This window comes from Balaenoptera musculus, chromosome X (assembly GCF_009873245.2).
Source record: "Balaenoptera musculus isolate JJ_BM4_2016_0621 chromosome X, mBalMus1.pri.v3, whole genome shotgun sequence".
Lineage (NCBI taxonomy): Eukaryota > Metazoa > Chordata > Mammalia > Artiodactyla > Balaenopteridae > Balaenoptera > Balaenoptera musculus.
The window spans coordinates 95,119,608-95,126,264 of NC_045806.1; the positions used below are offsets into that span (position 1 = coordinate 95,119,608).

At 43.7% G+C, this 6,657-nt stretch overlaps 1 long non-coding RNA gene across 1 annotated transcript; it reads left to right on the forward strand.

Annotated features, from left to right (window-relative positions):
* Window positions 1-222: 222 nt before the first annotated feature.
* LOC118888987 lies at window positions 223-5,372 on the forward strand. Its single transcript, XR_005018395.1, has 3 exons — window positions 223-338; window positions 909-975; window positions 5,288-5,372. It is a non-coding gene; the product is annotated as an uncharacterized LOC118888987 (long non-coding RNA).
* Window positions 5,373-6,657: the final 1,285 nt, after the last annotated feature.

Sequence of the window (6,657 nt, forward strand, 5' to 3'; positions counted from 1 at the left end):
CCGCCTCTGGGGCGGACTGAGAGGGCCGGCCTGGGCGGAGCCAGCCCTGAGGAGTAAGTCCCGCCCACCATTCTTTGGCAGCTATCGGTTGGCGAATCCTGGCCTAGGGTTCCTTTGCGATTGGTCACTTGAGTCGTCGATCCGATTCTTTTGTCCCACCCGCCCTCAAAATTAATAAAACTAAACAAGAGGCTATTGTCTAGCTCTCGGTTCTCCCCCAGCTACTGCTGAGAAAAGAAAGATGAGACGCTTGGTTTCTCAGTCTCCTAAGAGAGTGCGGCAGTGTGTCGGCCGGCTCTAGTACACCTTTATGGCACTGCCCGGCCCTCTGGGAACAGGTAACTTTTCTTCCCCCTTAATTCATTAGGCCAAGAGGGGGGGAAAGTATGAGAAGTGTCAGTGTGGTGTTCACATTTCCCGGCTGCGAAAAAAATGATATTGCTTGAAGAACACAGAGGGTTGAGAACAGCCTCCTGGGACACTGAAAATCAACCATTTTACAACCGGGAAACGAAAGCACAAAGAAATAGCAGAATAAGATGGAATTTGGAACTAAAGGAAGAACTCGTTTCAGACTCAAGCACTTACCAGCTAGTTGTGCGACTTTGGTTAAGTCCCTTAACTTCTCTGAGCCTTCATTTTCCTATCTGTAAATAAAGGCTATAAAACATATCCTATTAACTTACTGGCACTGGTATATGAAAATAAAATGAATTGTTTGTGAAAACTCTGTAGACCACAAAGCACTCCACACGTGTATGTGTTCCTACTTATGTCTGTCACATGGTGGAGATTCTCACATGTGTTTGGGAATCAAATATTCTTCTCATCTGTTTTAAGCATTCATAGCCAAGGTGTGTAGGTTTTGTGGCTTTATTTTAAAAAGTCAACTCTTTCTTTTCCTACAGTTTTCTGGGCGGATATGAATGTGGCTCCCTGCAGTTAGAATAATAAATTACTCCTTTTCTATCCAAGGTAGGTGAGATTTCTTTTTTAAACTGTTCTGCAGTGGCGCCACGACCTAAGCCTATTGTGGTGCTGGTACTGAAAGAGGAAATCATACTGTGTATCTCTGAAGAGAACTTAAGAAAACAAATATGAGGGAACATTTACCATGGAAACCACCATTCTCTACAGATCCGTATTTCCTAGAAAATACTACAAGGAGGAAGCGAGTCTGTATGTAAGGCCTTGACAATGCAGAACTATTATAATGAACTCATGCCAATGAGAAAATGACACCCAATTCAAGCCTGCCTACCGGGAGCTTCTGAGGGGCCATGGACCAAAGCATGCAAGAGGAAATGTGCTCAAAGGAAATACCATCTCACTGTGAACAGGGTCCCAGAATATAACCAGGTACAGGAAAAGTAGTGGGGTAGCCTCAATGTGCAGAGGGCTCTGCTAGAGCTGCTGCAAGAATTCAGAAGCCAGAGCATGGGCAACAATGGATTCTTGATATGATTCAGTTTATGTGTGAGATGAAGTTATTTGGGTGATTTTTCCTGGAGAAAGTGAGGTTTTGAGTGTTAAAGACATGGAGACACCTAGTTTGTGAAACAAAGGAAGATTATTCCAGCTTTGTTTGGAGGGATGGACAGCAGAGCTGGATAGGATGGGTATATGCTACAGACGACTACTGATCAGAATGGCAATAGGATACTTGCTAAAATTAACACTGCTATTAAAGTGGGAAAAATAAAATATGCGGGCTTCCCTGGTGGTGCAGTGGATAAGAATCTGCCTGCCAATGCAGGGGATACAGGTTCAATCCCTGGTCCAGGAAGATCCCACATGCCGCGGAGCAACTAAGCCCGTGCGCCATAACTACTGAGCCCACGTGCCACAACTACTGAAGCCCATGCGCCTAGAGCCCGTGCTCTGCAACAAGAGAAGCCACGCAATGAGAAGCCCGCGCACCACAACGAAGAGTAGCCCCCGCTTGCCACAACTAGAGAAAGTCCGTGCACAGCAACGAAGACCCAACACAGCCAAAAATATATAAATAAATATTTAAAAACTAAAAATAAAATATGCACATGGTAAACTGAAAACAGTACTGAAAGTAGGACCATAAAGAGTTCCTCTCCACCACTCTGTTCTCATAGTCCCTTTCTCTCTTTCTCTCCATACCTGTGTATAATCTTCAAAATATATTATTTGCATACACGCACACACTTTGCATTTCTTTACTCAGCAATGTCTCTTAAATATCCTTCCATCGCAGGATAACTTCCTTTGCCTCATTCTTTTTCATGATAGTTCTGTGTTCCAATGCATACATGTGCCAAAATTCTTTTACTCATTCCCCTATTGAGAGGTGATTCAGGCCATTACAGAAGATGCTGGGAAACAAACCCTGGTAGCAAAGGTCTGGTGGCTCTGTTTGCAGAATGCCTGTCCCCAGCCTTGAAGTTGCCCTCCCAAGACTTTTCCAAACCTGCCTTCCCCACAGCTACTGGGGCCTTCCTACAGTGGAAACCCCTAAAACACTTAATTCTTTTAATACCCCCCTCCTCAAATCCTGCCTTGGGCATTATTGATCTCCTCCAATTTTGAATTTTGTTGGGGTAGAGCAGAGCACAGCACTGAATTTCATGGTGGATCAGGCCCCGTGTGAGTCACTTTCTTAGCCTGTGGCTAATAACAGGTTTTTTAATACCTCGTCTTTGCCCAGGTCTTCTAAGCGTCTTAGGTGTTTCTTCTCTTCTGCCATGCAAGACTTCCTTCTGTTTTTACCCTGAAAACCCTTCAGTTTGTTTAAACTGAGTCTGAATGTAAAGCTATGCTTTGCCAGCTCTACTTAAAAGGAAGGGGGAGGGGGGGCCAACATCAGCAAACATTGATGGAGCTGCTATTATGGACAAGACTGAAAAAACAAAGAGGGATGAGACTTGGCTCCTGCCTTCAAGGGTATATACAGAAAAAGACAACTAACAAGCATATGCTAAGTGCTAAATGAATGGGATTGACAGTAAAAGCTGTGGAAGTTGAGAGCAGGGAGCGAAAACTAGTTCCAGAGAGTGAGTTTATACAGCGAAGTATGCCACACACATTTAACTAATCCCCAGACCATCCCTGTGTCTTCATATCCTGACTGTAAAATATAGAGAAGCCTCTGGGGGATACCAGGAGCATTAACCACTAACTGTAAAACACCTGTGTAAAGATGCAGGGTTACCTAAGTACATTAAGAACCTCCACATATCGATCATGGATGTAATGATCATTTAAAGAAGTCAAGAATCTTCATCCCAAACTATCTGTCCTATTTGACTTTTTTCTTTTTTCAATGAAATGCAACTCCTCCTTTAAAATGCAATAAAAAGCGGGAGTGGTTAGGACTCGGTGCTTTCACTGCCGTGGCCTGGGTTCAATCCCTGGTTGGGGAAGTAAGATCCCTCAAGCCGAGGGGCGTGGCCAAAAAATGCAATAAAATTCAATGTCTATGCGCTGAAAAAAAGGCAATTAAAAAATCAAGGTCTCCCTTAAAAATATTATGCTAAGTGAAAGAAGCCAGACACAAAAGAACAAATATTGTGTGATTCCACTTATCTGAGTTGCCTAGAATAGGCACGTTCACAGACGCAGAAAGTAGCAAAGTGGTTATCAGGGCCTGAGGGGAGGGGGGAATGGGGAGTTATTGTTTAATGAGCGCAGTTTCTGTTTGCGATGAAAAAATTCTGGAACAAGATAGTGATGATGGTTGTACAACATTTTGAATGTATTTAATGCCACTGAATTGTATGATTAACATGGCAAATTTTATGTTATGTATGTTTTACCAAAATAAAAAAAAATTTAAGATACCAACCCTCAGGTTCAGTGTCAAGAGATAAGGCCAATTATGGAGGCTGCTAAGAAGGCAGGACCCCTCTAAAGGGGGCAGCTTGGTCAACACCACAGGAAATGCAGGCCCAATGTAGCCAGGACTTCTGATTTTTCAAGGGAAACCAGGAGTCAAATGTTTTAGTGTAAAACCTCCTGGATTTTTATTTCGGCAACTAATCAATATTTTAATTAAAAAATCTGCCCTTTGCATGCAATATTTTCCCCAATGTACAGGAAAAGTACAAAGGAGAACGTGGTTTATAGTTTATTCCTTGATCCCTGGCTAGATTTTTCTAGAAGGAAAGACCACAAAACCATAGTGCTTTGTATGGAATGACATTCTTCCCCACCCACCAAGTCAACTGGGAGTGTGAAATGAGCACATCTTCCTCTAATTGCCTGGTGAACAACTCAATCATTTAAATGTATTTAGAAACAAAAGCGGAGGCAAGCACATACACCAGGGAAAATAAATCCTAAGGATTTATGGGTCCACATAACTCTCCCTCTTCCCCCCAACTCCAGAAAAAAAAAAAACACCCTTCAAATATATTCGACAAACACTGAAAAGCAGCTTTCTCCAGGACACCTCTTCAAGTCAGTCTCTTATTTATTCACAAGGATACTAGCCGTTGCACATACAGAAAGCCAGCTGATTAGAAAATAGCAGCTTTATCTGAACAGGAAAGGATCAAAGGGATACATATGCAATACAAGCATTGAGTTAAATTCTCTTCCTTTTGGGTTCCCCTCCTCCCCCCTTCCACCCTTCCCAAGCATATAAACACACACACAAACGTGCGCGCACACACAGTCCAGACACAGGAAGCTTGTAAGCCTGATCCATGCGTGGAAAACAGCAATGTGGGAATTCAGGAAACAACACCAGAACTGTGCTCCAAGGCCAAGACCTGCTCCAGCATTTGGGAGCCAAGTTACTCCTGGGGTACTTGTGGGCCCCAGCATTTTGGAAGTAAATCGGCTGTAGAAAAATAAAGCTGCCTGCAAGTCTATTCCCCAAGCACCTCCTAGGGTCCTGTTTGAGTAACCTGGGTTCGCCTCTTTATGATTTATGCAGGGCTTCACTTCAGCTTAACTAAATATCATATCTCCTTCAGCAGCCTGAGTTTCTGGAAAGGCCCAGACTGTCCATACTTCTCAGTAGGGTTTGTTTGCAAAGTCCTAGGTTAGCTGGTGCAAGAGGGAGGTAGGGAGACCGAGGAACACACATCAAAGTCTGCACTCTAAAAAAGGTGGTATGGGATGAGAGGAAGAAGACGATTTAGTCAATGATAAAGAATAAATCGCTGAAAGCAAGTCAGAGGCAAATCACATTCCTGAGCCAGTAAGCTGTTTAACTGTACAAAGTTAGCAGGATTTAAAGGAAGTTCATCCTCTGACATTACACTTTGCAAATAAACTCTTGATTGATTCGGCGCTTTCTCTGTTTCTGTAGTTGCCAGAGTGTCTGAGAGTTGTTATCCCAGTTGGAGAAGACGGCTGTGACTGGAGTAGAGATTTATCTTCTCTGGCATGCTGCCCCACTTCAGTAACTACAGGGAGAGGGTAGGTCAATGCCATTCCGGTGTGATTTAAGGCAGGCTCACCTTGCAGCCCCCAATTAGCCTTCTATTCACGTTCGCCACGGTCCCGTGAGATTCGCACAGGAAAGACCCCTGTTAAAGTGCAAATATGTAACCTGGGAAGGGTTAAATATTAAGCCATCTTTGGTGTGCTCTGATGGAAAGGGTGTAGGCTTTTGGAGTCACTCAAGCCTGGATTTCGGTCACAGCTCAAATACTCACCAATGAGGTAAATTACTTAACCATGCTGGGCCGCGGCTCCCTCATCTGTAAAGTAGGGCTAATAATTTCTCCACCATGATGGGGTTGCTGTAAGGATTAAATGAAATAACATATTTAGGGGCCTTATCATGATTCCTGGCTTTTAGTAGTCACTTAACACCGTTTCTTTATGCCCCTCTGTTCAATCTTCTTAGGGAATTCCAGAGGTTAGGACAATGGGTTCGTTTAGTGGCCTACAGGGATTAAGGCTCTGGTAATCACTCTTCCCTACTAACCCTGCTCAGTGGGGCAGTGTCGTACTAAGCATATGGGTTTTAGCACCAAATGGACCTAGTGTCACAGTCTTTGTTCTGTCACTCACTAGCTATGTGACTTTGGGCCCATTGGGAGCCTGTTTCCTCATTTGTAAAAGAGTAATAACAGCACCTATTTCACTGGGGGAGTGATGAGGATAAAATGACAGCCGTATGCAAATATTAGCTAATATTTTGTGCAATGGTTGGCTAGAGTTTACTTTTATACCAAGCAGTTACTAGTGAATGGTTTTAGCAAGAGTGTTGAAAATCCTTAAGCAATAACAGCGACGTGTTCCTGGTTTCCTGGTTTTGGCTAAGGAATTTGGGGTGCCGCTGGAGTAGCTACAGACATCTCAGTTCCAGGCGATTGGACCTTCTCCCGTCTCCCAAGATTTTCACAGTGTTTTGGCAGGATATGAACGAAACAGGGACTCCTAGGAGGTGTTGCAGGAGATTCTGGGATAATAGAGTATTCTTGTTGTGGAGTGTGGGCCTGGGACACTCAGGCCTCCAGCTCTTTGAATCCCACACTTTTCCCTGCCTTAGAACCCTTGTCCATACTATTCTTTCTGACAAGGACCCTACACATACCTCTCTCCACTCCGTTCTTCACCTCGCTGACCCAATCTTATTTCTCAGGCCTCAACTTAAATGTCACTTCTTCAGGGAAATATTCCCTAAGCAGTAACCTCTACCCTAGTCTCCTGTTTAAACATTTGTGTGAA